Here is a 25,910-nt window from a genome sequence, read left to right as displayed (position 1 = left end):
GCCCGGGTTCGATTCCCGGCCGATGCATCATTTTGCTTTTCCCGCGATAATGCTGCCGTGTGGCTTGCGCGCTTGAGATGCACGATCCGCAAGAATATATAGTGGATTCCTTGAGAAGAACCGAGAACGCAGCACTCGCCGGTCCCCACTAGGACGCTCGCATGATGTTCTGCAGACTAGCGTCGGCTTGGCCTCACAAGTTGCTGTGTCCAGGTGCCTCCGAGGCACTGAGCTTTAACGACAAGGAGTGCTGCCTATCGTTGCAACAGCTGCAGCAACACCGCAATCAACTGGGCCGGCAGTGCGCGTGTAGCAACAGAAACACGTTACCCAGGAAGTACAGTGTCTCTACGTCTAATATTGGGTACGGTATTTACCCAGTTTCCAGGACCAGTGGTGCACCCGTGCCTCGGTAGCGCAGTAGGCAGGCGCGTAAGTCTCATAATCTTAAGGTCGTGCGTTCGATCCTCACCCGGGGCATTTAATTTTCTGTGACTGATGGTGGCGCTGTTGCTAGGGCGCCAACGTAGTTCTTGTTTGTTATCCACAACTTTTCAACGCTTCAGCGGGAAAATGTTTACCTCCTGTTATTGCTACTTACAGCTTCCCTTTTCCTCTTCTCCCAGCAGAGCATGAAGCCAAAAGCATTGCTCTGCGGCGTTTGAGGTGCGCGCCTTGCCAGTCAGTCTGTGCAAAGATGCTCGCAAAGAGAGAAGGGCGCCGACGCGGCACTCGACACGAAATGCGACAAGCGACCGTACGAACGGTCGAACGAAACGGCCGCATCCGGTGTGGTCTAGTGGCTAGGATACCTGGCTTTCACCCAGGAGGCCCGGGTTCGATTCCCGGTACCGGAACGGAATTTTTTTCCACACGAGTCGTGACAAGTTTGAGCTGTCCGAGCGGCCGTTTCCCGTCCTGCTCGCAATATAGCTACTGTTTCGTGACCGTCAGCAGAATATAGACTAGGGAAGCAGACGCACGACGACCATAGAAATGGTGTACGGCTTCATGCCACCAGTTTCCAGCGTAGGGCTGAGCAACTGCATCTGCTGGGGCCCGTTAGCTCAGTTGGTTAGAGCGTCGTGCTAATAACGCGAAGGTCGTGGGTTCGATCCCCCCACGGGCCACTACTCTTTTACTACTACGAAAAGGCAGCGCCGATTTCAGCTGGCGAGTGTGATGACCAAAAGATCATCACCCTGCGTGGAAGTTGACAGAGGATCCGAACCCGACTCGTCGGGAAGCGCTACATCATTCACTCGGCAATGGCCATAATATCTTGAATACACTGGTTCTCAACCGATAAAGAGAAAATGAAAGAAAATGTCCGATTGCCGATGCGCAACCACTTTGGCCCCTGTCAGTACTTGGGCGGGTGAGCGCATGGGAACACAGGGTACTATTGGCAGTTTTACTTCCTATTTTTGTTTCTCCTTAGTTTTCGGAGCTGCAGCCCGATTCGGTCAGGGAGACGCCACCGTGAAATGAAGGGGGCGTGCTGTGTGTCCATCGCCTAGCCTCACCTCTCTTTACCTCTCTCAGTCGTTTCTCGTGCTTGTCGTTTTGATATAGGCCGATTTGAGAGCGTCAGCTCTCGCGTCAGCCGAGCAAAGGTCGAGACAAGTCGAGACACACTAAGGCTGGTATGCAGCGAGTAGGAGGCCGGAAAAACAATAATTTAAGAGCGCGTGGCAAAAGTACTCATACGCGAAATTAAAAGCCTGCTGCGGTGGCCGGGAATCGAACCCCGGATCAACTGCTTGGAAGGCAACTATGCTGACCATTACACCACCACCGCACAAGCGAGCGCCCCGCCTCCGCGCTGTGTCGGCTTCCCGCCTGTCGGCAGCGGCCGAAGGTGATCGTACCTGGCAGGCGCATTTCGAGGTAGGCTAGGGGAGCACATCCAGACGCATTCGGACAGCGTATCCGCGCACATTTCGCATCCTTTGGCAAGAGTCGGCGCCGGCGAGGACCGCGTTCTGGCGGCATTTTTAAGCAGTGCAGTGCAGGATTCAGCGTCTGCAGCATCTTCTCCACAGAATGCTACGGCGCTTGACGGCAGGTCGCCACTTTCCCTTGAGACATCTGCTCGGGAAGCAGCGTGAAGTTGCCGCTGGCCCCAGCATCGGTGGTTCAGTGGTAGAATGCTCGCCTGCCACGCGGGCGGCCCGGGTTCGATTCCCGGCCGATGCATCATTTTGCTTTTCCCGCGATAATGCTGCCGTGTGGCTTGCGCGCTTGAGATGCACGATCCGCAAGAATATATAGCTGGATTCCCTTGAGAAGAACCGAGAACGCAGCACTCGCCGTCCCCACTAGGACGCTCGCATGATGTTCTGCAGACTAGCGTCGGCTTGGCCTCACAAGTTGCTGTGTCCAGGTGCCTCCGAGGCACTGAGCTTTAACGACAGGAGTGCTGCCTATCGTTGCAACAGCTGCAGCAACACCGCAATCAACTGGGCCGGCAGTGCGCGTGTAGCAACAGAACACGTTACCCAGGAAGTACAGTGTCTCTACGTCTAATATTGGGTACGGTATTTACCCAGTTTCCAGGACCAGTGGTGCACCCGTGCCTCGGTAGCGCAGTAGGCAGCGCGTAAGTCTCATAATCTTAAGGTCGTGCGTTCGATCCTCACCCGGGGCATTTAATTTTCTGTGACTGATGGTGGCGCTGTTGCTAGGGCGCCAACGTAGTTCTTGTTTGTTATCCACAACTTTTCAACGCTTCAGCGGGAAAATGTTTACCTCCTGTTATTGCTACTTACAGCTTCCCTTTTCCTCTTCTCCCAGCAGAGCATGAAGCCAAAAGCATTGCTCTGCGGCGTTTGAGGTGCGCGCCTTGCCAGTCAGTCTGTGCAAAGATGCTCGCAAAGAGAGAAGGGCGCCGACGCGGCACTCGACACGAAATGCGACAAGCGACCGTACGAACGGTCGAACGAAACGGCCGCATCCGGTGTGGTCTAGTGGCTAGGATACCTGGCTTTCACCCAGGAGGCCCGGGTTCGATTCCCGGTACCGGAACGGAATTTTTTCCACACGAGTCGTGACAAGTTTGAGCTGTCCGAGCGGCCGTTTCCCGTCTGCTCGCAATATAGCTACTGTTTCGTGACCGTCAGCAGAATATAGACTAGGGAAGCAGACGCACGACGACCATAGAAATGGTGTACGGCTTCATGCCACCAGTTTCCAGCGTAGGGCTGAGCAACTGCATCTGCTGGGGCCCGTTAGCTCAGTTGGTTAGAGCGTCGTGCTAATAACGCGAAGGTCGTGGGTTCGATCCCCCCACGGGCCACTACTCTTTTACTACTACGAAAAGGCAGCGCCGATTTCAGCTGGCGAGTGTGATGACCAAAAGATCATCACCCTGCGTGGAAGTTGACAGAGGATCCGAACCCGACTCGTCGGGAAGCGCTACATCATTCACTCGGCAATGGCCATAATATCTTGAATACACTGGTTCTCACCGATAAAGAGAAAATGAAAGAAAATGTCCGATTGCCGATGCGCAACCACTTTGGCCCCTGTCAGTACTTGGGGCGGTGAGCGCATGGGAACACAGGGTACTATTGGCAGTTTTACTTCCTATTTTTGTTTCTCCTTAGTTTTCGGAGCTGCAGCCCGATTCGGGTCAGGGGAGACGCCACCGTGAAATGAAGGGGGGCGTGCTGTGTGTCCATCGCCTAGCCTCACCTCTCTTTACCTCTCTCAGTCGTTTCTCGTGCTTGTCGTTTTGATATAGGCCGATTTGAGAGCGTCAGCTCTCGCGTCAGCCGAGCAAAGTCGAGACAAGTCGAGACACACTAAGGGCTGGTATGCAGCGAGTAGGAGGCCGGAAAAAACAATAATTTAAGAGCGCGTGGCAAAAGTACTCATACGCGAAATTAAAAGCCTGCTGCGGTGGCCGGAATCGAACCGGATCAACTGCTTGGAAGGCAACTATGCTGACCATTACACCACCACCGCACAAGCGAGCGCCCCGCCTCCGCGCTGTGTCGGCTTCCCGCCTGTCGGCAGCGGCCGAAGGTGATCGTACCTGGCAGGCGCATTTCGAGGTAGGCTAGGGAGCACATCCAGACGCATTCGGACAGCGTATCCGCGCACATTTCGCATCCTTTGGCAAGAGTCGGCGCCGCGAGGACCGCGTTCTGGCGGCATTTTTAAGCAGTGCAGTGCAGGATTCAGCGTCTGCAGCATCTTCTCCACAGAATGCTACGGCGCTTGACGGCAGTCCCACTTTCCCTTGAGACATCTGCTCGGGAAGCAGCGTGAAGTTGCCGCTGGCCCCAGCATCGGTGGTTCAGTGGTAGAATGCTCGCCTGCCACGCGGCGGCCCCGGGTTCGATTCCCGGCCGATGCATCATTTTGCTTTTCCCGCGATAATGCTGCCGTGTGGCTTGCGCGCTTGAGATGCACGATCCGCAAGAATATATAGCTGGATTCCCTTGAGAAGAACCGAGAACGCAGCACTCGCCGGTCCCCCACTAGGACGCTCGCATGATGTTCTGCAGACTAGCGTCGGCTTGGCCTCACAAGTTGCTGTGTCCAGGTGCCTCCGAGGGCACTGAGCTTTAACGACAAGGAGTGCTGCCTATCGTTGCAACAGCTGCAGCAACACCGCAATCAACTGGGCCGGCAGTGCGCGTGTAGCAACAGAACACGTTACCCAGGAAGTACAGTGTCCTCTACGTCTAATATTGGGTACGGTATTTACCCAGTTTCCAGGACCAGTGGTGCACCCGTGCCTCGGTAGCGCAGTAGGCAGCGCGTAAGTCTCATAATCTTAAGGTCGTGAGTTCGATCCTCACCCGGGGCATTTAATTTTCTGTGACTGATGGTGGCGCTGTTGCTAGGGCGCCAACGTAGTTCTTGTTTGTTATCCACAACTTTTCAACGCTTCAGCGGGAAAATGTTTACCTCCTGTTATTGCTACTTACAGCTTCCCTTTTCCTCTTCTCCCAGCAGAGCATGAAGCCAAAAGCATTGCTCTGCGGCGTTTGAGGTGCGCGCCTTGCCAGTCAGTCTGTGCAAAGATGCTCGCAAAGAGAGAAGGGCGCCGACGCGGCACTCGACACGAAATGCGACAAGCGACCGTACGAACGGTCGAACGAAACGGCCGCATCCGGTGTGGTCTAGTGGCTAGGATACCTGGCTTTCACCCAGGAGGCCCGGGTTCGATTCCCGGTACCGGAACGGAATTTTTTCCACACGAGTCGTGACAAGTTTGAGCTGTCCGAGCGGCCGTTTCCCGTCCTGCTCGCAATATAGCTACTGTTTCGTGACCGTCAGCAGAATATAGACTAGGGAAGCAGACGCACGACGACCATAGAAATGGTGTACGGCTTCATGCCACCAGTTTCCAGCGTAGGGCTGAGCAACTGCATCTGCTGGGGGCCCGTTAGCTCAGTTGGTTAGAGCGTCGTGCTAATAACGCGAAGGTCGTGGGTTCGATCCCCCCACGGGCCACTGCTCTTTTACTACTACGAAAAGCAGCGCCGATTTCAGCTGGCGAGTGTGATGACCAAAAGATCATCACCCTGCGTGGAAGTTGACAGAGGATCCGAACCCGACTCGTCGGGAAGCGCTACATCATTCACTCGGCAATGGCCATAATATCTTGAATACACTGGTTCTCAACCGATAAAGAGAAAATGAAAGAAAATGTCCGATTGCCGATGCGCAACCACTTTGGCCCCTGTCAGTACTTGGGCGGAGTGAGCGCATGGGAACACAGGGTACTATTGGCAGTTTTACTTCCTATTTTTGTTTCTCCTTAGTTTTCGGAGCTGCAGCCCGATTCGGTCAGGGAGACGCCACCGTGAAATGAAGGGGGCGTGCTGTGTGTCCATCGCCTAGCCTCACCTCTCTTTACCTCTCTCAGTCGTTTCTCGTGCTTGTCGTTTTGATATAGGCCGATTTGAGAGCGTCAGCTCTCGCGTCAGCCGAGCAAAGTCGAGACAAGTCGAGACACACTAAGGGCTGGTATGCAGCGAGTAGGAGGCCGGAAAAAACAATAATTTAAGAGCGCGTGGCAAAAGTACTCATACGCGAAATTAAAAGCCTGCTGCGGTGGCCGGGAATCGAACCCGGATCAACTGCTTGGAAGGCAACTATGCTGACCATTACACCACCACCGCACAAGCGAGCGCCCCGCCTCCGCGCTGTGTCGGCTTCCCGCCTGTCGGCAGCGGCCGAAGGTGATCGTACCTGGCAGGCGCATTTCGAGGTAGGCTAGGGGAGCACATCCAGACGCATTCGGACAGCGTATCCGCGCACATTTCGCATCCTTTGGCAAGAGTCGGCGCCGGCGAGGACCGCGTTCTGGCGGCATTTTTAAGCAGTGCAGTGCAGGATTCAGCGTCTGCAGCATCTTCTCCACAGAATGCTACGGCGCTTGACGGCAGTCCCACTTTCCCTTGAGACATCTGCTCGGGAAGCAGCGTGAAGTTGCCGCTGGCCCCAGCATCGGTGGTTCAGTGGTAGAATGCTCGCCTGCCACGCGGGCGGCCCGGGTTCGATTCCCGGCCGATCCATCATTTTGCTTTTCCCGCGATAATGCTGCCGTGTGGGCTTGCGCGCTTGAGATGCACGATCCGCAAGAATATATAGCTGGATTCCCTTGAGAAGAACCGAGAACGCAGCACTCGCCGGTCCCCACTAGGACGCTCGCATGATGTTCTGCAGACTAGCGTCGGCTTGGCCTCAACAAGTTGCTGTGTCCAGGTGCTCCGAGGCACTGAGCTTTAACGACAAGGAGTGCTGCCTATCGTTGCAACAGCTGCAGCAACACCGCAATCAACTGGGCCGGCAGTGCGCGTGTAGCAACAGAACACGTTACCAGGAAGTACAGTGTCTCTACGTCTAATATTGGGTACGGTATTTACCCAGTTTCCAGGACCAGTGGTGCACCCGTGCCTCGGTAGCGCAGTAGGCAGCGCGTAAGTCTCATAATCTTAAGGTCGTGAGTTCGATCCTCACCCGGGGCATTTAATTTTCTGTGACTGATGGTGGCGCTGTTGCTAGGGCGCCAACGTAGTTCTTGTTTGTTATCCACAACTTTTCAACGCTTCAGCGGGAAAATGTTTACCTCCTGTTATTGCTACTTACAGCTTCCCTTTTCCTCTTCTCCCAGCAGAGCATGAAGCCAAAAGCATTGCTCTGCGGCGTTTGAGGTGCGCGCCTTGCCAGTCAGTCTGTGCAAAGATGCTCGCAAAGAGAGAAGGGCGCCGACGCGGCACTCGACACGAAATGCGACAAGCGACCGTACGAACGGTCGAACGAAACGGCCGCATCCGGTGTGGTCTAGTGGCTAGGATACCTGGCTTTCACCCAGGAGGCCCGGGTTCGATTCCCGGTACCGGAACGGAATTTTTTCCACACGAGTCGTGACAAGTTTGAGCTGTCCGAGCGGCCGTTTCCCGTCCTGCTCGCAATATAGCTACTGTTTCGTGACCGTCAGCAGAATATAGACTAGGGAAGCAGACGCACGACGACCATAGAAATGGTGTACGGCTTCATGCCACCAGTTTCCAGCGTAGGGCTGAGCAACTGCATCTGCTGGGGCCGCTTAGCTCAGTTGGTTAGAGCGTCGTGCTAATAACGCGAAGGTCGTGGGTTCGATCCCCCCACGGGCCACTGCTCTTTTACTACTACGAAAAGGCAGCGCCGATTTCAGCTGGCGAGTGTGATGACCAAAAGATCATCACCCTGCGTGGAAGTTGACAGAGGATCCGAACCCGACTCGTCGGAAGCGCTACATCATTCACTCGGCAATGGCCATAATATCTTGAATACACTGGTTCTCAACCGATAAAGAGAAAATGAAAGAAAATGTCCGATTGCGATGCGCAACCACTTTGGCCCCTGTCAGTACTTGGGCGGGTGAGCGCATGGGAACACAGGGTACTATTGGCAGTTTTACTTCCTATTTTTGTTTCTCCTTAGTTTTCGGAGCTGCAGCCCGATTCGGTCAGGGAGACGCCACCGTGAATGAAGGGGGCGTGCTGTGTGTCCATCGCCTAGCCTCACCTCTCTTTACCTCTCTCAGTCGTTTCTCGTGCTTGTCGTTTTGATATAGGCGATTTGAGAGCGTCAGCTCTCGCGTCAGCCGAGCAAAGTCGAGACAAGTCGAGACACACTAAGGCTGGTATGCAGCGAGTAGGAGGCCGGAAAAACAATAATTTAAGAGCGCGTGGCAAAAGTACTCATACGCGAAATTAAAAGCCTGCTGCGGTGGCCGGGAATCGAACCCGGATCAACTGCTTGGAAGGCAACTATGCTGACCATTACACCACCACCGCACAAGCGAGCGCCCCGCCTCCGCGCTGTGTCGGCTTCCCGCCTGTCGGCAGCGGCCGAAGGTGATCGTACCTGGCAGGCGCATTTCGAGGTAGGCTAGGGGAGCACATCCAGACGCATTCGGACAGCGTATCCGCGCACATTTCGCATCCTTTGGCAAGAGTCGGCGCCGGCGAGGACCGCGTTCTGGCGGCATTTTTAAGCAGTGCAGTGCAGGATTCAGCGTCTGCAGCATCTTCTCCACAGAATGCTACGGCGCTTGACGGCAGTCCCACTTTCCCTTGAGACATCTGCTCGGGAAGCAGCGTGAAGTTGCCGCTGGCCCCAGCATCGGTGGTTCAGTGGTAGAATGCTCGCCCTGCCACGCGGGCGGCCCGGGTTCGATTCCCGGCCGATCCATCATTTTGCTTTTCCGCGATAATGCTGCCGTGTGGCTTGCGCGCTTGAGATGCACGATCCGCAAGAATATATAGCTGGATTCCCTTGAGAAGAACCGAGAACGCAGCACTCGCCGGTCCCCACTAGGACGCTCGCATGATGTTCTGCAGACTAGCGTCGGCTTGGCCTCACAAGTTGCTGTGTCCAGGTGCCTCCGAGGCACTGAGCTTTAACGACAAGGAGTGCTGCCTATCGTTGCAACAGCTGCAGCAACACCGCAATCAACTGGGCCGGCAGTGCGCGTGTAGCAACAGAACACGTTACCCAGGAAGTACAGTGTCTCTACGTCTAATATTGGGTACGGTATTTACCCCAGTTTCCAGGACCAGTGGTGCACCCGTGCCTCGGTAGCGCAGTAGGCAGCGCGTAAGTCTCATAATCTTAAGGTCGTGCGTTCGATCCTCACCCGGGGCATTTAATTTTCTGTGACTGATGGTGGCGCTGTTGCTAGGGCGCCAACGTAGTTCTTGTTTGTTATCCACAACTTTTCAACGCTTCAGCGGGAAAATGTTTACCTCCTGTTATTGCTACTTACAGCTTCCCTTTTCCTCTTCTCCCAGCAGAGCATGAAGCCAAAAGCATTGCTCTGCGGCGTTTGAGGTGCGCGCCTTGCCAGTCAGTCTGTGCAAAGATGCTCGCAAAGAGAGAAGGGCGCCGACGCGGCACTCGACACGAAATGCGACAAGCGACCGTACGAACGGTCGAACGAAACGGCCGCATCCGGTGTGGTCTAGTGGCTAGGATACCTGGCTTTCACCCAGGAGGCCCGGGTTCGATTCCCGGTACCGGAACGGAATTTTTTCCACACGAGTCGTGACAAGTTTGAGCTGTCCGAGCGGCCGTTTCCCGTCCTGCTCGCAATATAGCTACTGTTTCGTGACCGTCAGCAGAATATAGACTAGGGAAGCAGACGCACGACGACCATAGAAATGGTGTACGGCTTCATGCCACCAGTTTCCAGCGTAGGGCTGAGCAACTGCATCTGCTGGGGCCCGTTAGCTCAGTTGGTTAGAGCGTCGTGCTAATAACGCGAAGGTCGTGGGTTCGATCCCCCCACGGGCCACTACTCTTTTACTACTACGAAAAGGCAGCGCCGATTTCAGCTGGCGAGTGTGATGACCAAAAGATCATCACCCTGCGTGGAAGTTGACAGAGGATCCGAACCCGACTCGTCGGGAAGCGCTACATCATTCACTCGGCAATGGCCATAATATCTTGAATACACTGGTTCTCAACCGATAAAGAGAAAATGAAAGAAAATGTCCGATTGCCGATGCGCAACCACTTTGGCCCCTGTCAGTACTTGGGCGGGTGAGCGCATGGGAACACAGGTACTATTGGCAGTTTTACTTCCTATTTTTGTTTCTCCTTAGTTTTCGGAGCTGCAGCCCGATTCGGTCAGGGAGACGCCACCGTGAAATGAAGGGGGCGTGCTGTGTGTCCATCGCCTAGCCTCACCTCTCTTTACCTCTCTCAGTCGTTTCTCGTGCTTGTCGTTTTGATATAGGCCGATTTGAGAGCGTCAGCTCTCGCGTCAGCCGAGCAAAGTCGAGACAAGTCGAGACACACTAAGGGCTGGTATGCAGCGAGTAGGAGGCCGGAAAAACAATAATTTAAGAGCGCGTGGCAAAAGTACTCATACGCGAAATTAAAAGCCTGCTGCGGTGGCCGGAATCGAACCCGGATCAACTGCTTGGAAGGCAACTATGCTGACCATTACACCACCACCGCACAAGCGAGCGCCCCGCCTCCGCGCTGTGTCGGCTTCCCGCCTGTCGGCAGCGGCCGAAGGTGATCGTACCTGGCAGGCGCATTTCGAGGTAGGCTAGGGGAGCACATCCAGACGCATTCGGACAGCGTATCCGCGCACATTTCGCATCCTTTGGCAAGAGTCGGCGCGGCGAGGACCGCGTTCTGGCGGCATTTTTAAGCAGTGCAGTGCAGGATTCAGCGTCTGCAGCATCTTCTCCACAGAATGCTACGGCGCTTGACGGCAGTCCCACTTTCCTTGAGACATCTGCTCGGGAAGCAGCGTGAAGTTGCCGCTGGCCCCAGCATCGGTGGTTCAGTGGTAGAATGCTCGCCTGCCACGCGGGCGGCCCGGGTTCGATTCCCGGCCGATGCATCATTTTGCTTTTCCCGCGATAATGCTGCCGTGTGGCTTGCGCGCTTGAGATGCACGATCCGCAAGAATATATAGCTGGATTCCCTTGAGAAGAACCGAGAACGCAGCACTCGCCGGTCCCCACTAGGACGCTCGCATGATGTTCTGCAGACTAGCGTCGGCTTGGCCTCACAAGTTGCTGTGTCCAGGTGCCTCCGAGGCACTGAGCTTTAACGACAAGGAGTGCTGCCTATCGTTGCAACAGCTGCAGCAACACCGCAATCAACTGGGCCGGCAGTGCGCGTGTAGCAACAGAACACGTTACCCAGGAAGTACAGTGTCTCTACGTCTAATATTGGGTACGGTATTTACCCAGTTTCCAGGACCAGTGGTGCACCCGTGCCTCGGTAGCGCAGTAGGCAGCGCGTAAGTCTCATAATCTTAAGGTCGTGAGTTCGATCCTCACCCGGGGCATTTAATTTTCTGTGACTGATGGTGGCGCTGTTGCTAGGGCGCCAACGTAGTTCTTGTTTGTTATCCACAACTTTTCAACGCTTCAGCGGGAAAATGTTTACCTCCTGTTATTGCTACTTACAGCTTCCCTTTTCCTCTTCTCCCAGCAGAGCATGAAGCCAAAAGCATTGCTCTGCGGCGTTTGAGGTGCGCGCCTTGCCAGTCAGTCTGTGCAAAGATGCTCGCAAAGAGAGAAGGGCGCCGACGCGGCACTCGACACGAAATGCGACAAGCGACCGTACGAACGGTCGAACGAAACGGCCGCATCCGGTGTGGTCTAGTGGCTAGGATACCTGGCTTTCACCCAGGAGGCCCGGGTTCGATTCCCGGTACCGGAACGGAATTTTTTCCACACGAGTCGTGACAAGTTTGAGCTGTCCGAGCGGCCGTTTCCCGTCCTGCTCGCAATATAGCTACTGTTTCGTGACCGTCAGCAGAATATAGACTAGGGAAGCAGACGCACGACGACCATAGAAATGGTGTACGGCTTCATGCCACCAGTTTCCAGCGTAGGGCTGAGCAACTGCATCTGCTGGGGCCCGTTAGCTCAGTTGGTTAGAGCGTCGTGCTAATAACGCGAAGGTCGTGGGTTCGATCCCCCCACGGGCCACTGCTCTTTTACTACTACGAAAAGGCAGCGCCGATTTCAGCTGGCGAGTGTGATGACCAAAAGATCATCACCCTGCGTGGAAGTTGACAGAGGATCCGAACCCGACTCGTCGGGAAGCGCTACATCATTCACTCGGCAATGGCCATAATATCTTGAATACACTGGTTCTCAACCGATAAAGAGAAAATGAAAGAAAATGTCCGATTGCCGATGCGCAACCACTTTGGCCCCTGTCAGTACTTGGGCGGGTGAGCGCATGGGAACACAGGGTACTATTGGCAGTTTTACTTCCTATTTTTGTTTCTCCTTAGTTTTCGGAGCTGCAGCCCGATTCGGTCAGGGAGACGCCACCGTGAAATGAAGGGGGCGTGCTGTGTGTCCATCGCCTAGCCTCACCTCTCTTTACCTCTCTCAGTCGTTTCTCGTGCTTGTCGTTTTGATATAGGCCGATTTGAGAGCGTCAGCTCTCGCGTCAGCCGAGCAAAGTCGAGACAAGTCGAGACACACTAAGGGCTGGTATGCAGCGAGTAGGAGGCCGGAAAAACAATAATTTAAGAGCGCGTGGCAAAAGTACTCATACGCGAAATTAAAAGCCTGCTGCGGTGGCCGGGAATCGAACCCGGATCAACTGCTTGGAAGGCAACTATGCTGACCATTACACCACCACCGCACAAGCGAGCGCCCCGCCTCCGCGCTGTGTCGGCTTCCCGCCTGTCGGCAGCGGCCGAAGGTGATCGTACCTGGCAGGCGCATTTCGAGGTAGGCTAGGGGAGCACATCCAGACGCATTCGGACAGCGTATCCGCGCACATTTCGCATCCTTTGGCAAGAGTCGGCGCCGGCGAGGACCGCGTTCTGGCGGCATTTTTAAGCAGTGCAGTGCAGGATTCAGCGTCTGCAGCATCTTCTCCACAGAATGCTACGGCGCTTGACGGCAGTCCCACTTTCCCTTGAGACATCTGCTCGGGAAGCAGCGTGAAGTTGCCGCTGGCCCCAGCATCGGTGGTTCAGTGGTAGAATGCTCGCCTGCCACGCGGGCGGCCCGGGTTCGATTCCCGGCCGATCCATCATTTTGCTTTTCCCGCGATAATGCTGCCGTGTGGCTTGCGCGCTTGAGATGCACGATCCGCAAGAATATATAGCTGGATTCCCTTGAGAAGAACCGAGAACGCAGCACTCGCCGGTCCCCACTAGGACGCTCGCATGATGTTCTGCAGACTAGCGTCGGCTTGGCCTCACAAGTTGCTGTGTCCAGGTGCCTCCGAGGCACTGAGCTTTAACGACAAGGAGTGCTGCCTATCGTTGCAACAGCTGCAGCAACACCGCAATCAACTGGGCCGGCAGTGCGCGTGTAGCAACAGAACACGTTACCCAGGAAGTACAGTGTCTCTACGTCTAATATTGGGTACGGTATTTACCCAGTTTCCAGGACCAGTGGTGCACCCGTGCCTCGGTAGCGCAGTAGGCAGCGCGTAAGTCTCATAATCTTAAGGTCGTGCGTTCGATCCTCACCCGGGGCATTTAATTTTCTGTGACTGATGGTGGCGCTGTTGCTAGGGCGCCAACGTAGTTCTTGTTTGTTATCCACAACTTTTCAACGCTTCAGCGGGAAAATGTTTACCTCCTGTTATTGCTACTTACAGCTTCCCTTTTCCTCTTCTCCCAGCAGAGCATGAAGCCAAAAGCATTGCTCTGCGGCGTTTGAGGTGCGCGCCTTGCCAGTCAGTCTGTGCAAAGATGCTCGCAAAGAGAGAAGGGCGCCGACGCGGCACTCGACACGAAATGCGACAAGCGACCGTACGAACGGTCGAACGAAACGGCCGCATCCGGTGTGGTCTAGTGGCTAGGATACCTGGCTTTCACCCAGGAGGCCCGGGTTCGATTCCCGGTACCGGAACGGAATTTTTTCCACACGAGTCGTGACAAGTTTGAGCTGTCCGAGCGGCCGTTTCCCGTCCTGCTCGCAATATAGCTACTGTTTCGTGACCGTCAGCAGAATATAGACTAGGGAAGCAGACGCACGACGACCATAGAAATGGTGTACGGCTTCATGCCACCAGTTTCCAGCGTAGGGCTGAGCAACTGCATCTGCTGGGGCCCGTTAGCTCAGTTGGTTAGAGCGTCGTGCTAATAACGCGAAGGTCGTGGGTTCGATCCCCCCACGGGCCACTACTCTTTTACTACTACGAAAAGGCAGCGCCGATTTCAGCTGGCGAGTGTGATGACCAAAAGATCATCACCCTGCGTGGAAGTTGACAGAGGATCCGAACCCGACTCGTCGGGAAGCGCTACATCATTCACTCGGCAATGGCCATAATATCTTGAATACACTGGTTCTCAACCGATAAAGAGAAAATGAAAGAAAATGTCCGATTGCCGATGCGCAACCACTTTGGCCCCTGTCAGTACTTGGGCGGGTGAGCGCATGGGAACACAGGGTACTATTGGCAGTTTTACTTCCTATTTTTGTTTCTCCTTAGTTTTCGGAGCTGCAGCCCGATTCGGTCAGGGAGACGCCACCGTGAAATGAAGGGGGCGTGCTGTGTGTCCATCGCCTAGCCTCACCTCTCTTTACCTCTCTCAGTCGTTTCTCGTGCTTGTCGTTTTGATATAGGCCGATTTGAGAGCGTCAGCTCTCGCGTCAGCCGAGCAAAGTCGAGACAAGTCGAGACACACTAAGGGCTGGTATGCAGCGAGTAGGAGGCCGGAAAAACAATAATTTAAGAGCGCGTGGCAAAAGTACTCATACGCGAAATTAAAAGCCTGCTGCGGTGGCCGGGAATCGAACCCGGATCAACTGCTTGGAAGGCAACTATGCTGACCATTACACCACCACCGCACAAGCGAGCGCCCCGCCTCCGCGCTGTGTCGGCTTCCCGCCTGTCGGCAGCGGCCGAAGGTGATCGTACCTGGCAGGCGCATTTCGAGGTAGGCTAGGGGAGCACATCCAGACGCATTCGGACAGCGTATCCGCGCACATTTCGCATCCTTTGGCAAGAGTCGGCGCCGGCGAGGACCGCGTTCTGGCGGCATTTTTAAGCAGTGCAGTGCAGGATTCAGCGTCTGCAGCATCTTCTCCACAGAATGCTACGGCGCTTGACGGCAGTCCCACTTTCCCTTGAGACATCTGCTCGGGAAGCAGCGTGAAGTTGCCGCTGGCCCCAGCATCGGTGGTTCAGTGGTAGAATGCTCGCCTGCCACGCGGGCGGCCCGGGTTCGATTCCCGGCCGATGCATCATTTTGCTTTTCCCGCGATAATGCTGCCGTGTGGCTTGCGCGCTTGAGATGCACGATCCGCAAGAATATATAGCTGGATTCCCTTGAGAAGAACCGAGAACGCAGCACTCGCCGGTCCCCACTAGGACGCTCGCATGATGTTCTGCAGACTAGCGTCGGCTTGGCCTCACAAGTTGCTGTGTCCAGGTGCCTCCGAGGCACTGAGCTTTAACGACAAGGAGTGCTGCCTATCGTTGCAACAGCTGCAGCAACACCGCAATCAACTGGGCCGGCAGTGCGCGTGTAGCAACAGAACACGTTACCCAGGAAGTACAGTGTCTCTACGTCTAATATTGGGTACGGTATTTACCCAGTTTCCAGGACCAGTGGTGCACCCGTGCCTCGGTAGCGCAGTAGGCAGCGCGTAAGTCTCATAATCTTAAGGTCGTGCGTTCGATCCTCACCCGGGGCATTTAATTTTCTGTGACTGATGGTGGCGCTGTTGCTAGGGCGCCAACGTAGTTCTTGTTTGTTATCCACAACTTTTCAACGCTTCAGCGGGAAAATGTTTACCTCCTGTTATTGCTACTTACAGCTTCCCTTTTCCTCTTCTCCCAGCAGAGCATGAAGCCAAAAGCATTGCTCTGCGGCGTTTGAGGTGCGCGCCTTGCCAGTCAGTCTGTGCAAAGATGCTCGCAAAGAGAGAAGGGCGCCGACGCGGCACTCGACACGAAATGCGACAAGCGACCGTACGAACGGTCGAACGAAACGGCCGCATCCGGTGTGGTCTAGTGGCTAGGATACCTGGCTTTCACCCAGGAGGCCCGGGTTCGATTCCCGGTACCGGAACGGAATTTTTTCCACACGAGTCGTGACAAGTTTGAGCTGTCCGAGCGGCCGTTTCCCGTCCTGCTCGCAATATAGCTACTGTTTCGTGACCGTCAGCAGAATATAGACTAGGGAAGCAGACGCACGACGACCATAGAAATGGTGTACGGCTTCATGCCACCAGTTTCCAGCGTAGGGCTGAGCAACTGCATCTGCTGGGGCCCGTTAGCTCAGTTGGTTAGAGCGTCGTGCTAATAACGCGAAGGTCGTGGGTTCGATCCCCCCACGGGCCACTACTCTTTTACTACTACGAAAAGGCAGCGCCGATTTCAGCTGGCGAGTGTGATGACCAAAAGATCATCACCCTGCGTGGAAGTTGACAGAGGATCCGAACCCGACTCGTCGGGAAGCGCTACATCATTCACTCGGCAATGGCCATAATATCTTGAATACACTGGTTCTCAACCGATAAAGAGAAAATGAAAGAAAATGTCCGATTGCCGATGCGCAACCACTTTGGCCCCTGTCAGTACTTGGGCGGGTGAGCGCATGGGAACACAGGGTACTATTGGCAGTTTTACTTCCTATTTTTGTTTCTCCTTAGTTTTCGGAGCTGCAGCCCGATTCGGTCAGGGAGACGCCACCGTGAAATGAAGGGGGCGTGCTGTGTGTCCATCGCCTAGCCTCACCTCTCTTTACCTCTCTCAGTCGTTTCTCGTGCTTGTCGTTTTGATATAGGCCGATTTGAGAGCGTCAGCTCTCGCGTCAGCCGAGCAAAGTCGAGACAAGTCGAGACACACTAAGGGCTGGTATGCAGCGAGTAGGAGGCCGGAAAAACAATAATTTAAGAGCGCGTGGCAAAAGTACTCATACGCGAAATTAAAAGCCTGCTGCGGTGGCCGGGAATCGAACCCGGATCAACTGCTTGGAAGGCAACTATGCTGACCATTACACCACCACCGCACAAGCGAGCGCCCCGCCTCCGCGCTGTGTCGGCTTCCCGCCTGTCGGCAGCGGCCGAAGGTGATCGTACCTGGCAGGCGCATTTCGAGGTAGGCTAGGGGAGCACATCCAGACGCATTCGGACAGCGTATCCGCGCACATTTCGCATCCTTTGGCAAGAGTCGGCGCCGGCGAGGACCGCGTTCTGGCGGCATTTTTAAGCAGTGCAGTGCAGGATTCAGCGTCTGCAGCATCTTCTCCACAGAATGCTACGGCGCTTGACGGCAGTCCCACTTTCCCTTGAGACATCTGCTCGGGAAGCAGCGTGAAGTTGCCGCTGGCCCCAGCATCGGTGGTTCAGTGGTAGAATGCTCGCCTGCCACGCGGGCGGCCCGGGTTCGATTCCCGGCCGATGCATCATTTTGCTTTTCCCGCGATAATGCTGCCGTGTGGCTTGCGCGCTTGAGATGCACGATCCGCAAGAATATATAGCTGGATTCCCTTGAGAAGAACCGAGAACGCAGCACTCGCCGGTCCCCACTAGGACGCTCGCATGATGTTCTGCAGACTAGCGTCGGCTTGGCCTCACAAGTTGCTGTGTCCAGGTGCCTCCGAGGCACTGAGCTTTAACGACAAGGAGTGCTGCCTATCGTTGCAACAGCTGCAGCAACACCGCAATCAACTGGGCCGGCAGTGCGCGTGTAGCAACAGAACACGTTACCCAGGAAGTACAGTGTCTCTACGTCTAATATTGGGTACGGTATTTACCCAGTTTCCAGGACCACTGGTGCACCCGTGCCTCGGTAGCGCAGTAGGCAGCGCGTAAGTCTCATAATCTTAAGGTCGTGCGTTCGATCCTCACCCGGGGCATTTAATTTTCTGTGACTGATGGTGGCGCTGTTGCTAGGGCGCCAACGTAGTTCTTGTTTGTTATCCACAACTTTTCAACGCTTCAGCGGGAAAATGTTTACCTCCTGTTATTGCTACTTACAGCTTCCCTTTTCCTCTTCTCCCAGCAGAGCATGAAGCCAAAAGCATTGCTCTGCGGCGTTTGAGGTGCGCGCCTTGCCAGTCAGTCTGTGCAAAGATGCTCGCAAAGAGAGAAGGGCGCCGACGCGGCACTCGACACGAAATGCGACAAGCGACCGTACGAACGGTCGAACGAAACGGCCGCATCCGGTGTGGTCTAGTGGCTAGGATACCTGGCTTTCACCCAGGAGGCCCGGGTTCGATTCCCGGTACCGGAACGGAATTTTTTCCACACGAGTCGTGACAAGTTTGAGCTGTCCGAGCGGCCGTTTCCCGTCCTGCTCGCAATATAGCTACTGTTTCGTGACCGTCAGCAGAATATAGACTAGGGAAGCAGACGCACGACGACCATAGAAATGGTGTACGGCTTCATGCCACCAGTTTCCAGCGTAGGGCTGAGCAACTGCATCTGCTGGGGCCCGTTAGCTCAGTTGGTTAGAGCGTCGTGCTAATAACGCGAAGGTCGTGGGTTCGATCCCCCCACGGGCCACTACTCTTTTACTACTACGAAAAGGCAGCGCCGATTTCAGCTGGCGAGTGTGATGACCAAAAGATCATCACCCTGCGTGGAAGTTGACAGAGGATCCGAACCCGACTCGTCGGGAAGCGCTACATCATTCACTCGGCAATGGCCATAATATCTTGAATACACTGGTTCTCAACCGATAAAGAGAAAATGAAAGAAAATGTCCGATTGCCGATGCGCAACCACTTTGGCCCCTGTCAGTACTTGGGCGGGTGAGCGCATGGGAACACAGGGTACTATTGGCAGTTTTACTTCCTATTTTTGTTTCTCCTTAGTTTTCGGAGCTGCAGCCCGATTCGGTCAGGGAGACGCCACCGTGAAATGAAGGGGGCGTGCTGTGTGTCCATCGCCTAGCCTCACCTCTCTTTACCTCTCTCAGTCGTTTCTCGTGCTTGTCGTTTTGATATAGGCCGATTTGAGAGCGTCAGCTCTCGCGTCAGCCGAGCAAAGTCGAGACAAGTCGAGACACACTAAGGGCTGGTATGCAGCGAGTAGGAGGCCGGAAAAACAATAATTTAAGAGCGCGTGGCAAAAGTACTCATACGCGAAATTAAAAGCCTGCTGCGGTGGCCGGGAATCGAACCCGGATCAACTGCTTGGAAGGCAACTATGCTGACCATTACACCACCACCGCACAAGCGAGCGCCCCGCCTCCGCGCTGTGTCGGCTTCCCGCCTGTCGGCAGCGGCCGAAGGTGATCGTACCTGGCAGGCGCATTTCGAGGTAGGCTAGGGGAGCACATCCAGACGCATTCGGACAGCGTATCCGCGCACATTTCGCATCCTTTGGCAAGAGTCGGCGCCGGCGAGGACCGCGTTCTGGCGGCATTTTTAAGCAGTGCAGTGCAGGATTCAGCGTCTGCAGCATCTTCTCCACAGAATGCTACGGCGCTTGACGGCAGTCCCACTTTCCCTTGAGACATCTGCTCGGGAAGCAGCGTGAAGTTGCCGCTGGCCCCAGCATCGGTGGTTCAGTGGTAGAATGCTCGCCTGCCACGCGGGCGGCCCGGGTTCGATTCCCGGCCGATGCATCATTTTGCTTTTCCCGCGATAATGCTGCCGTGTGGCTTGCGCGCTTGAGATGCACGATCCGCAAGAATATATAGCTGGATTCCCTTGAGAAGAACCGAGAACGCAGCACTCGCCGGTCCCCACTAGGACGCTCGCATGATGTTCTGCAGACTAGCGTCGGCTTGGCCTCACAAGTTGCTGTGTCCAGGTGCCTCCGAGGCACTGAGCTTTAACGACAAGGAGTGCTGCCTATCGTTGCAACAGCTGCAGCAACACCGCAATCAACTGGGCCGGCAGTGCGCGTGTAGCAACAGAACACGTTACCCAGGAAGTACAGTGTCTCTACGTCTAATATTGGGTACGGTATTTACCCAGTTTCCAGGACCAGTGGTGCACCCGTGCCTCGGTAGCGCAGTAGGCAGCGCGTAAGTCTCATAATCTTAAGGTCGTGAGTTCGATCCTCACCCGGGGCATTTAATTTTCTGTGACTGATGGTGGCGCTGTTGCTAGGGCGCCAACGTAGTTCTTGTTTGTTATCCACAACTTTTCAACGCTTCAGCGGGAAAATGTTTACCTCCTGTTATTGCTACTTACAGCTTCCCTTTTCCTCTTCTCCCAGCAGAGCATGAAGCCAAAAGCATTGCTCTGCGGCGTTTGAGGTGCGCGCCTTGCCAGTCAGTCTGTGCAAAGATGCTCGCAAAGAGAGAAGGGCGCCGACGCGGCACTCGACACGAAATGCGACAAGCGACCGTACGAACGGTCGAACGAAACGGCCGCATCCGGTGTGGTCTAGTGGCTAGGATACCTGGCTTTCACCCAGGAGGCCCGGGTTCGATTCCCGGTACCGGAACGGAATTTTTTCCACACGAGTCGTGACAAGTTTGAGCTGTCCGAGCGGCCGTTTCCCGTCCTGCTCGCAATATAGCTACTGTTTCGTGACCGTCAGCAGAATATAGACTAGGGAAGCAGACGCACGACGACCATAGAAATGGTGTACGGCTTCATGCCACCAGTTTCCAGCGTAGGGCTGAGCAACTGCATCTGCTGGGGCCCGTTAGCTCAGTTGGTTAGAGCGTCGTGCTAATAACGCGAAGGTCGTGGGTTCGATCCCCCCACGGGCCACTACTCTTTTACTACTACGAAAAGGCAGCGCCGATTTCAGCTGGCGAGTGTGATGACCAAAAGATCATCACCCTGCGTGGAAGTTGACAGAGGATCCGAACCCGACTCGTCGGGAAGCGCTACATCATTCACTCGGCAATGGCCATAATATCTTGAATACACTGGTTCTCAACCGATAAAGAGAAAATGAAAGAAAATGTCCGATTGCCGATGCGCAACCACTTTGGCCCCTGTCAGTACTTGGGCGGGTGAGCGCATGGGAACACAGGGTACTATTGGCAGTTTTACTTCCTATTTTTGTTTCTCCTTAGTTTTCGGAGCTGCAGCCCGATTCGGTCAGGGAGACGCCACCGTGAAATGAAGGGGGCGTGCTGTGTGTCCATCGCCTAGCCTCACCTCTCTTTACCTCTCTCAGTCGTTTCTCGTGCTTGTCGTTTTGATATAGGCCGATTTGAGAGCGTCAGCTCTCGCGTCAGCCGAGCAAAGTCGAGACAAGTCGAGACACACTAAGGGCTGGTATGCAGCGAGTAGGAGGCCGGAAAAACAATAATTTAAGAGCGCGTGGCAAAAGTACTCATACGCGAAATTAAAAGCCTGCTGCGGTGGCCGGGAATCGAACCCGGATCAACTGCTTGGAAGGCAACTATGCTGACCATTACACCACCACCGCACAAGCGAGCGCCCCGCCTCCGCGCTGTGTCGGCTTCCCGCCTGTCGGCAGCGGCCGAAGGTGATCGTACCTGGCAGGCGCATTTCGAGGTAGGCTAGGGGAGCACATCCAGACGCATTCGGACAGCGTATCCGCGCACATTTCGCATCCTTTGGCAAGAGTCGGCGCCGGCGAGGACCGCGTTCTGGCGGCATTTTTAAGCAGTGCAGTGCAGGATTCAGCGTCTGCAGCATCTTCTCCACAGAATGCTACGGCGCTTGACGGCAGTCCCACTTTCCCTTGAGACATCTGCTCGGGAAGCAGCGTGAAGTTGCCGCTGGCCCCAGCATCGGTGGTTCAGTGGTAGAATGCTCGCCTGCCACGCGGGCGGCCCGGGTTCGATTCCCGGCCGATGCATCATTTTGCTTTTCCCGCGATAATGCTGCCGTGTGGCTTGCGCGCTTGAGATGCACGATCCGCAAGAATATATAGCTGGATTCCCTTGAGAAGAACCGAGAACGCAGCACTCGCCGGTCCCCACTAGGACGCTCGCATGATGTTCTGCAGACTAGCGTCGGCTTGGCCTCACAAGTTGCTGTGTCCAGGTGCCTCCGAGGCACTGAGCTTTAACGACAAGGAGTGCTGCCTATCGTTGCAACAGCTGCAGCAACACCGCAATCAACTGGGCCGGCAGTGCGCGTGTAGCAACAGAACACGTTACCCAGGAAGTACAGTGTCTCTACGTCTAATATTGGGTACGGTATTTACCCAGTTTCCAGGACCACTGGTGCACCCGTGCCTCGGTAGCGCAGTAGGCAGCGCGTAAGTCTCATAATCTTAAGGTCGTGCGTTCGATCCTCACCCGGGGCATTTAATTTTCTGTGACTGATGGTGGCGCTGTTGCTAGGGCGCCAACGTAGTTCTTGTTTGTTATCCACAACTTTTCAACGCTTCAGCGGGAAAATGTTTACCTCCTGTTATTGCTACTTACAGCTTCCCTTTTCCTCTTCTCCCAGCAGAGCATGAAGCCAAAAGCATTGCTCTGCGGCGTTTGAGGTGCGCGCCTTGCCAGTCAGTCTGTGCAAAGATGCTCGCAAAGAGAGAAGGGCGCCGACGCGGCACTCGACACGAAATGCGACAAGCGACCGTACGAACGGTCGAACGAAACGGCCGCATCCGGTGTGGTCTAGTGGCTAGGATACCTGGCTTTCACCCAGGAGGCCCGGGTTCGATTCCCGGTACCGGAACGGAATTTTTTCCACACGAGTCGTGACAAGTTTGAGCTGTCCGAGCGGCCGTTTCCCGTCCTGCTCGCAATATAGCTACTGTTTCGTGACCGTCAGCAGAATATAGACTAGGGAAGCAGACGCACGACGACCATAGAAATGGTGTACGGCTTCATGCCACCAGTTTCCAGCGTAGGGCTGAGCAACTGCATCTGCTGGGGCCCGTTAGCTCAGTTGGTTAGAGCGTCGTGCTAATAACGCGAAGGTCGTGGGTTCGATCCCCCCACGGGCCACTACTCTTTTACTACTACGAAAAGGCAGCGCCGATTTCAGCTGGCGAGTGTGATGACCAAAAGATCATCACCCTGCGTGGAAGTTGACAGAGGATCCGAACCCGACTCGTCGGGAAGCGCTACATCATTCACTCGGCAATGGCCATAATATCTTGAATACACTGGTTCTCAACCGATAAAGAGAAAATGAAAGAAAATGTCCGATTGCCGATGCGCAACCACTTTGGCCCCTGTCAGTACTTGGGCGGGTGAGCGCATGGGAACACAGGGTACTATTGGCAGTTTTACTTCCTATTTTTGTTTCTCCTTAGTTTTCGGAGCTGCAGCCCGATTCGGTCAGGGAGACGCCACCGTGAAATGAAGGGGGCGTGCTGTGTGTCCATCGCCTAGCCTCACCTCTCTTTACCTCTCTCAGTCGTTTCTCGTGCTTGTCGTTTTGATATAGGCCGATTTGAGAGCGTCAGCTCTCGCGTCAGCCGAGCAAAGTCGAGACAAGTCGAGACACACTAAGGGCTGGTATGCAGCGAGTAGGAGGCCGGAAAAACAATAATTTAAGAGCGCGTGGCAAAAGTACTCATACGCGAAATTAAAAGCCTGCTGCGGTGGCCGGGAATCGAACCCGGATCAACTGCTTGGAAGGCAACTATGCTGACCATTACACCACCACCGCACAAGCGAGCGCCCCGCCTCCGCGCTGTGTCGGCTTCCCGCCTGTCGGCAGCGGCCGAAGGTGATCGTACCTGGCAGGCGCATTTCGAGGTAGGCTAGGGGAGCACATCCAGACGCATTCGGACAGCGTATCCGCGCACATTTCGCATCCTTTGGCAAGAGTCGGCGCCGGCGAGGACCGCGTTCTGGCGGCATTTTTAAGCAGTGCAGTGCAGGATTCAGCGTCTGCAGCATCTTCTCCACAGAATGCTACGGCGCTTGACGGCAGTCCCACTTTCCCTTGAGACATCTGCTCGGGAAGCAGCGTGAAGTTGCCGCTGGCCCCAGCATCGGTGGTTCAGTGGTAGAATGCTCGCCTGCCACGCGGGCGGCCCGGGTTCGATTCCCGGCCGATGCATCATTTTGCTTTTCCCGCGATAATGCTGCCGTGTGGCTTGCGCGCTTGAGATGCACGATCCGCAAGAATATATAGCTGGATTCCCTTGAGAAGAACCGAGAACGCAGCACTCGCCGGTCCCCACTAGGACGCTCGCATGATGTTCTGCAGACTAGCGTCGGCTTGGCCTCACAAGTTGCTGTGTCCAGGTGCCTCCGAGGCACTGAGCTTTAACGACAAGGAGTGCTGCCTATCGTTGCAACAGCTGCAGCAACACCGCAATCAACTGGGCCGGCAGTGCGCGTGTAGCAACAGAACACGTTACCCAGGAAGTACAGTGTCTCTACGTCTAATATTGGGTACGGTATTTACCCAGTTTCCAGGACCACTGGTGCACCCGTGCCTCGGTAGCGCAGTAGGCAGCGCGTAAGTCTCATAATCTTAAGGTCGTGCGTTCGATCCTCACCCGGGGCATTTAATTTTCTGTGACTGATGGTGGCGCTGTTGCTAGGGCGCCAACGTAGTTCTTGTTTGTTATCCACAACTTTTCAACGCTTCAGCGGGAAAATGTTTACCTCCTGTTATTGCTACTTACAGCTTCCCTTTTCCTCTTCTCCCAGCAGAGCATGAAGCCAAAAGCATTGCTCTGCGGCGTTTGAGGTGCGCGCCTTGCCAGTCAGTCTGTGCAAAGATGCTCGCAAAGAGAGAAGGGCGCCGACGCGGCACTCGACACGAAATGCGACAAGCGACCGTACGAACGGTCGAACGAAACGGCCGCATCCGGTGTGGTCTAGTGGCTAGGATACCTGGCTTTCACCCAGGAGGCCCGGGTTCGATTCCCGGTACCGGAACGGAATTTTTTCCACACGAGTCGTGACAAGTTTGAGCTGTCCGAGCGGCCGTTTCCCGTCCTGCTCGCAATATAGCTACTGTTTCGTGACCGTCAGCAGAATATAGACTAGGGAAGCAGACGCACGACGACCATAGAAATGGTGTACGGCTTCATGCCACCAGTTTCCAGCGTAGGGCTGAGCAACTGCATCTGCTGGGGCCCGTTAGCTCAGTTGGTTAGAGCGTCGTGCTAATAACGCGAAGGTCGTGGGTTCGATCCCCCCACGGGCCACTACTCTTTTACTACTACGAAAAGGCAGCGCCGATTTCAGCTGGCGAGTGTGATGACCAAAAGATCATCACCCTGCGTGGAAGTTGACAGAGGATCCGAACCCGACTCGTCGGGAAGCGCTACATCATTCACTCGGCAATGGCCATAATATCTTGAATACACTGGTTCTCAACCGATAAAGAGAAAATGAAAGAAAATGTCCGATTGCCGATGCGCAACCACTTTGGCCCCTGTCAGTACTTGGGCGGGTGAGCGCATGGGAACACAGGGTACTATTGGCAGTTTTACTTCCTATTTTTGTTTCTCCTTAGTTTTCGGAGCTGCAGCCCGATTCGGTCAGGGAGACGCCACCGTGAAATGAAGGGGGCGTGCTGTGTGTCCATCGCCTAGCCTCACCTCTCTTTACCTCTCTCAGTCGTTTCTCGTGCTTGTCGTTTTGATATAGGCCGATTTGAGAGCGTCAGCTCTCGCGTCAGCCGAGCAAAGTCGAGACAAGTCGAGACACACTAAGGGCTGGTATGCAGCGAGTAGGAGGCCGGAAAAACAATAATTTAAGAGCGCGTGGCAAAAGTACTCATACGCGAAATTAAAAGCCTGCTGCGGTGGCCGGGAATCGAACCCGGATCAACTGCTTGGAAGGCAACTATGCTGACCATTACACCACCACCGCACAAGCGAGCGCCCCGCCTCCGCGCTGTGTCGGCTTCCCGCCTGTCGGCAGCGGCCGAAGGTGATCGTACCTGGCAGGCGCATTTCGAGGTAGGCTAGGGGAGCACATCCAGACGCATTCGGACAGCGTATCCGCGCACATTTCGCATCCTTTGGCAAGAGTCGGCGCCGGCGAGGACCGCGTTCTGGCGGCATTTTTAAGCAGTGCAGTGCAGGATTCAGCGTCTGCAGCATCTTCTCCACAGAATGCTACGGCGCTTGACGGCA

At 55.1% G+C, this 25,910-nt stretch overlaps 57 non-coding genes across 57 annotated transcripts; 46 read left to right on the top strand and 11 right to left on the bottom strand.

Annotated features, from left to right (window-relative positions):
• Positions 1 to 785: 785 nt before the first annotated feature.
• Positions 786 to 857, top strand: Trnae-uuc. Its single transcript has one exon. It is a non-coding gene; the product is annotated as a tRNA-Glu (tRNA).
• Positions 858 to 1,056: 199 nt separating this feature from the next.
• Positions 1,057 to 1,130, top strand: Trnai-aau. Its single transcript has one exon. It is a non-coding gene; the product is annotated as a tRNA-Ile (tRNA).
• Positions 1,131 to 1,728: 598 nt separating this feature from the next.
• On the bottom strand, positions 1,729 to 1,801 carry Trnag-ucc. Its single transcript has one exon. It is a non-coding gene; the product is annotated as a tRNA-Gly (tRNA).
• Positions 1,802 to 2,128: 327 nt separating this feature from the next.
• On the top strand, positions 2,129 to 2,199 carry Trnag-gcc. The gene has a single exon. It is a non-coding gene; the product is annotated as a tRNA-Gly (tRNA).
• Positions 2,200 to 2,577: 378 nt separating this feature from the next.
• Trnam-cau lies at positions 2,578 to 2,650 on the top strand. Its single transcript has one exon. It is a non-coding gene; the product is annotated as a tRNA-Met (tRNA).
• Positions 2,651 to 2,955: 305 nt separating this feature from the next.
• On the top strand, positions 2,956 to 3,027 carry Trnae-uuc. Its single transcript has one exon. It is a non-coding gene; the product is annotated as a tRNA-Glu (tRNA).
• A 197-nt stretch (positions 3,028 to 3,224) lies between these two features.
• On the top strand, positions 3,225 to 3,298 carry Trnai-aau. Its single transcript has one exon. It is a non-coding gene; the product is annotated as a tRNA-Ile (tRNA).
• A 994-nt stretch (positions 3,299 to 4,292) lies between these two features.
• Trnag-gcc lies at positions 4,293 to 4,363 on the top strand. Its single transcript has one exon. It is a non-coding gene; the product is annotated as a tRNA-Gly (tRNA).
• A 383-nt stretch (positions 4,364 to 4,746) lies between these two features.
• On the top strand, positions 4,747 to 4,819 carry Trnam-cau. Its single transcript has one exon. It is a non-coding gene; the product is annotated as a tRNA-Met (tRNA).
• A 305-nt stretch (positions 4,820 to 5,124) lies between these two features.
• Trnae-uuc lies at positions 5,125 to 5,196 on the top strand. Its single transcript has one exon. It is a non-coding gene; the product is annotated as a tRNA-Glu (tRNA).
• Positions 5,197 to 5,395: 199 nt separating this feature from the next.
• Positions 5,396 to 5,469, top strand: Trnai-aau. The gene has a single exon. It is a non-coding gene; the product is annotated as a tRNA-Ile (tRNA).
• Positions 5,470 to 6,068: 599 nt separating this feature from the next.
• Trnag-ucc lies at positions 6,069 to 6,140 on the bottom strand. Its single transcript has one exon. It is a non-coding gene; the product is annotated as a tRNA-Gly (tRNA).
• Positions 6,141 to 6,465: 325 nt separating this feature from the next.
• Positions 6,466 to 6,536, top strand: Trnag-gcc. Its single transcript has one exon. It is a non-coding gene; the product is annotated as a tRNA-Gly (tRNA).
• Positions 6,537 to 6,916: 380 nt separating this feature from the next.
• Trnam-cau lies at positions 6,917 to 6,989 on the top strand. Its single transcript has one exon. It is a non-coding gene; the product is annotated as a tRNA-Met (tRNA).
• A 305-nt stretch (positions 6,990 to 7,294) lies between these two features.
• Positions 7,295 to 7,366, top strand: Trnae-uuc. The gene has a single exon. It is a non-coding gene; the product is annotated as a tRNA-Glu (tRNA).
• A 197-nt stretch (positions 7,367 to 7,563) lies between these two features.
• Positions 7,564 to 7,638, top strand: Trnai-aau. Its single transcript has one exon. It is a non-coding gene; the product is annotated as a tRNA-Ile (tRNA).
• A 593-nt stretch (positions 7,639 to 8,231) lies between these two features.
• Positions 8,232 to 8,303, bottom strand: Trnag-ucc. The gene has a single exon. It is a non-coding gene; the product is annotated as a tRNA-Gly (tRNA).
• A 325-nt stretch (positions 8,304 to 8,628) lies between these two features.
• Positions 8,629 to 8,700, top strand: Trnag-gcc. Its single transcript has one exon. It is a non-coding gene; the product is annotated as a tRNA-Gly (tRNA).
• A 380-nt stretch (positions 8,701 to 9,080) lies between these two features.
• Trnam-cau lies at positions 9,081 to 9,153 on the top strand. The gene has a single exon. It is a non-coding gene; the product is annotated as a tRNA-Met (tRNA).
• A 305-nt stretch (positions 9,154 to 9,458) lies between these two features.
• On the top strand, positions 9,459 to 9,530 carry Trnae-uuc. The gene has a single exon. It is a non-coding gene; the product is annotated as a tRNA-Glu (tRNA).
• A 198-nt stretch (positions 9,531 to 9,728) lies between these two features.
• Positions 9,729 to 9,802, top strand: Trnai-aau. The gene has a single exon. It is a non-coding gene; the product is annotated as a tRNA-Ile (tRNA).
• A 597-nt stretch (positions 9,803 to 10,399) lies between these two features.
• Positions 10,400 to 10,470, bottom strand: Trnag-ucc. The gene has a single exon. It is a non-coding gene; the product is annotated as a tRNA-Gly (tRNA).
• Positions 10,471 to 10,793: 323 nt separating this feature from the next.
• On the top strand, positions 10,794 to 10,864 carry Trnag-gcc. The gene has a single exon. It is a non-coding gene; the product is annotated as a tRNA-Gly (tRNA).
• A 380-nt stretch (positions 10,865 to 11,244) lies between these two features.
• Trnam-cau lies at positions 11,245 to 11,317 on the top strand. Its single transcript has one exon. It is a non-coding gene; the product is annotated as a tRNA-Met (tRNA).
• A 305-nt stretch (positions 11,318 to 11,622) lies between these two features.
• Positions 11,623 to 11,694, top strand: Trnae-uuc. Its single transcript has one exon. It is a non-coding gene; the product is annotated as a tRNA-Glu (tRNA).
• A 198-nt stretch (positions 11,695 to 11,892) lies between these two features.
• On the top strand, positions 11,893 to 11,966 carry Trnai-aau. Its single transcript has one exon. It is a non-coding gene; the product is annotated as a tRNA-Ile (tRNA).
• A 598-nt stretch (positions 11,967 to 12,564) lies between these two features.
• Trnag-ucc lies at positions 12,565 to 12,636 on the bottom strand. The gene has a single exon. It is a non-coding gene; the product is annotated as a tRNA-Gly (tRNA).
• A 325-nt stretch (positions 12,637 to 12,961) lies between these two features.
• On the top strand, positions 12,962 to 13,032 carry Trnag-gcc. Its single transcript has one exon. It is a non-coding gene; the product is annotated as a tRNA-Gly (tRNA).
• Positions 13,033 to 13,412: 380 nt separating this feature from the next.
• Trnam-cau lies at positions 13,413 to 13,485 on the top strand. Its single transcript has one exon. It is a non-coding gene; the product is annotated as a tRNA-Met (tRNA).
• Positions 13,486 to 13,790: 305 nt separating this feature from the next.
• Positions 13,791 to 13,862, top strand: Trnae-uuc. The gene has a single exon. It is a non-coding gene; the product is annotated as a tRNA-Glu (tRNA).
• A 198-nt stretch (positions 13,863 to 14,060) lies between these two features.
• Trnai-aau lies at positions 14,061 to 14,134 on the top strand. The gene has a single exon. It is a non-coding gene; the product is annotated as a tRNA-Ile (tRNA).
• Positions 14,135 to 14,732: 598 nt separating this feature from the next.
• On the bottom strand, positions 14,733 to 14,804 carry Trnag-ucc. Its single transcript has one exon. It is a non-coding gene; the product is annotated as a tRNA-Gly (tRNA).
• A 325-nt stretch (positions 14,805 to 15,129) lies between these two features.
• On the top strand, positions 15,130 to 15,200 carry Trnag-gcc. Its single transcript has one exon. It is a non-coding gene; the product is annotated as a tRNA-Gly (tRNA).
• A 380-nt stretch (positions 15,201 to 15,580) lies between these two features.
• Positions 15,581 to 15,653, top strand: Trnam-cau. The gene has a single exon. It is a non-coding gene; the product is annotated as a tRNA-Met (tRNA).
• A 305-nt stretch (positions 15,654 to 15,958) lies between these two features.
• Trnae-uuc lies at positions 15,959 to 16,030 on the top strand. The gene has a single exon. It is a non-coding gene; the product is annotated as a tRNA-Glu (tRNA).
• Positions 16,031 to 16,228: 198 nt separating this feature from the next.
• Trnai-aau lies at positions 16,229 to 16,302 on the top strand. The gene has a single exon. It is a non-coding gene; the product is annotated as a tRNA-Ile (tRNA).
• Positions 16,303 to 16,900: 598 nt separating this feature from the next.
• On the bottom strand, positions 16,901 to 16,972 carry Trnag-ucc. The gene has a single exon. It is a non-coding gene; the product is annotated as a tRNA-Gly (tRNA).
• Positions 16,973 to 17,297: 325 nt separating this feature from the next.
• Trnag-gcc lies at positions 17,298 to 17,368 on the top strand. The gene has a single exon. It is a non-coding gene; the product is annotated as a tRNA-Gly (tRNA).
• A 380-nt stretch (positions 17,369 to 17,748) lies between these two features.
• On the top strand, positions 17,749 to 17,821 carry Trnam-cau. The gene has a single exon. It is a non-coding gene; the product is annotated as a tRNA-Met (tRNA).
• A 305-nt stretch (positions 17,822 to 18,126) lies between these two features.
• Positions 18,127 to 18,198, top strand: Trnae-uuc. The gene has a single exon. It is a non-coding gene; the product is annotated as a tRNA-Glu (tRNA).
• Positions 18,199 to 18,396: 198 nt separating this feature from the next.
• Trnai-aau lies at positions 18,397 to 18,470 on the top strand. Its single transcript has one exon. It is a non-coding gene; the product is annotated as a tRNA-Ile (tRNA).
• A 598-nt stretch (positions 18,471 to 19,068) lies between these two features.
• On the bottom strand, positions 19,069 to 19,140 carry Trnag-ucc. Its single transcript has one exon. It is a non-coding gene; the product is annotated as a tRNA-Gly (tRNA).
• A 325-nt stretch (positions 19,141 to 19,465) lies between these two features.
• Positions 19,466 to 19,536, top strand: Trnag-gcc. The gene has a single exon. It is a non-coding gene; the product is annotated as a tRNA-Gly (tRNA).
• Positions 19,537 to 19,916: 380 nt separating this feature from the next.
• Trnam-cau lies at positions 19,917 to 19,989 on the top strand. The gene has a single exon. It is a non-coding gene; the product is annotated as a tRNA-Met (tRNA).
• A 305-nt stretch (positions 19,990 to 20,294) lies between these two features.
• Positions 20,295 to 20,366, top strand: Trnae-uuc. Its single transcript has one exon. It is a non-coding gene; the product is annotated as a tRNA-Glu (tRNA).
• Positions 20,367 to 20,564: 198 nt separating this feature from the next.
• Positions 20,565 to 20,638, top strand: Trnai-aau. Its single transcript has one exon. It is a non-coding gene; the product is annotated as a tRNA-Ile (tRNA).
• A 598-nt stretch (positions 20,639 to 21,236) lies between these two features.
• Positions 21,237 to 21,308, bottom strand: Trnag-ucc. The gene has a single exon. It is a non-coding gene; the product is annotated as a tRNA-Gly (tRNA).
• A 325-nt stretch (positions 21,309 to 21,633) lies between these two features.
• Trnag-gcc lies at positions 21,634 to 21,704 on the top strand. Its single transcript has one exon. It is a non-coding gene; the product is annotated as a tRNA-Gly (tRNA).
• A 380-nt stretch (positions 21,705 to 22,084) lies between these two features.
• On the top strand, positions 22,085 to 22,157 carry Trnam-cau. The gene has a single exon. It is a non-coding gene; the product is annotated as a tRNA-Met (tRNA).
• Positions 22,158 to 22,462: 305 nt separating this feature from the next.
• On the top strand, positions 22,463 to 22,534 carry Trnae-uuc. The gene has a single exon. It is a non-coding gene; the product is annotated as a tRNA-Glu (tRNA).
• Positions 22,535 to 22,732: 198 nt separating this feature from the next.
• Trnai-aau lies at positions 22,733 to 22,806 on the top strand. The gene has a single exon. It is a non-coding gene; the product is annotated as a tRNA-Ile (tRNA).
• A 598-nt stretch (positions 22,807 to 23,404) lies between these two features.
• Trnag-ucc lies at positions 23,405 to 23,476 on the bottom strand. Its single transcript has one exon. It is a non-coding gene; the product is annotated as a tRNA-Gly (tRNA).
• Positions 23,477 to 23,801: 325 nt separating this feature from the next.
• On the top strand, positions 23,802 to 23,872 carry Trnag-gcc. Its single transcript has one exon. It is a non-coding gene; the product is annotated as a tRNA-Gly (tRNA).
• A 380-nt stretch (positions 23,873 to 24,252) lies between these two features.
• On the top strand, positions 24,253 to 24,325 carry Trnam-cau. The gene has a single exon. It is a non-coding gene; the product is annotated as a tRNA-Met (tRNA).
• Positions 24,326 to 24,630: 305 nt separating this feature from the next.
• On the top strand, positions 24,631 to 24,702 carry Trnae-uuc. The gene has a single exon. It is a non-coding gene; the product is annotated as a tRNA-Glu (tRNA).
• Positions 24,703 to 24,900: 198 nt separating this feature from the next.
• On the top strand, positions 24,901 to 24,974 carry Trnai-aau. Its single transcript has one exon. It is a non-coding gene; the product is annotated as a tRNA-Ile (tRNA).
• Positions 24,975 to 25,572: 598 nt separating this feature from the next.
• Trnag-ucc lies at positions 25,573 to 25,644 on the bottom strand. The gene has a single exon. It is a non-coding gene; the product is annotated as a tRNA-Gly (tRNA).
• Between the last annotated feature and the right edge of the window lie 266 nt (positions 25,645 to 25,910).

Source organism: Schistocerca piceifrons, unplaced genomic scaffold (genome assembly GCF_021461385.2).
Source record: "Schistocerca piceifrons isolate TAMUIC-IGC-003096 unplaced genomic scaffold, iqSchPice1.1 HiC_scaffold_422, whole genome shotgun sequence".
NCBI classification, from domain to species: Eukaryota; Metazoa; Arthropoda; class Insecta; order Orthoptera; family Acrididae; genus Schistocerca; species Schistocerca piceifrons.
The sequence above is the reverse complement of the archived record's forward strand: the minus strand, read 5'-3'. Positions and strand labels throughout refer to the sequence as shown.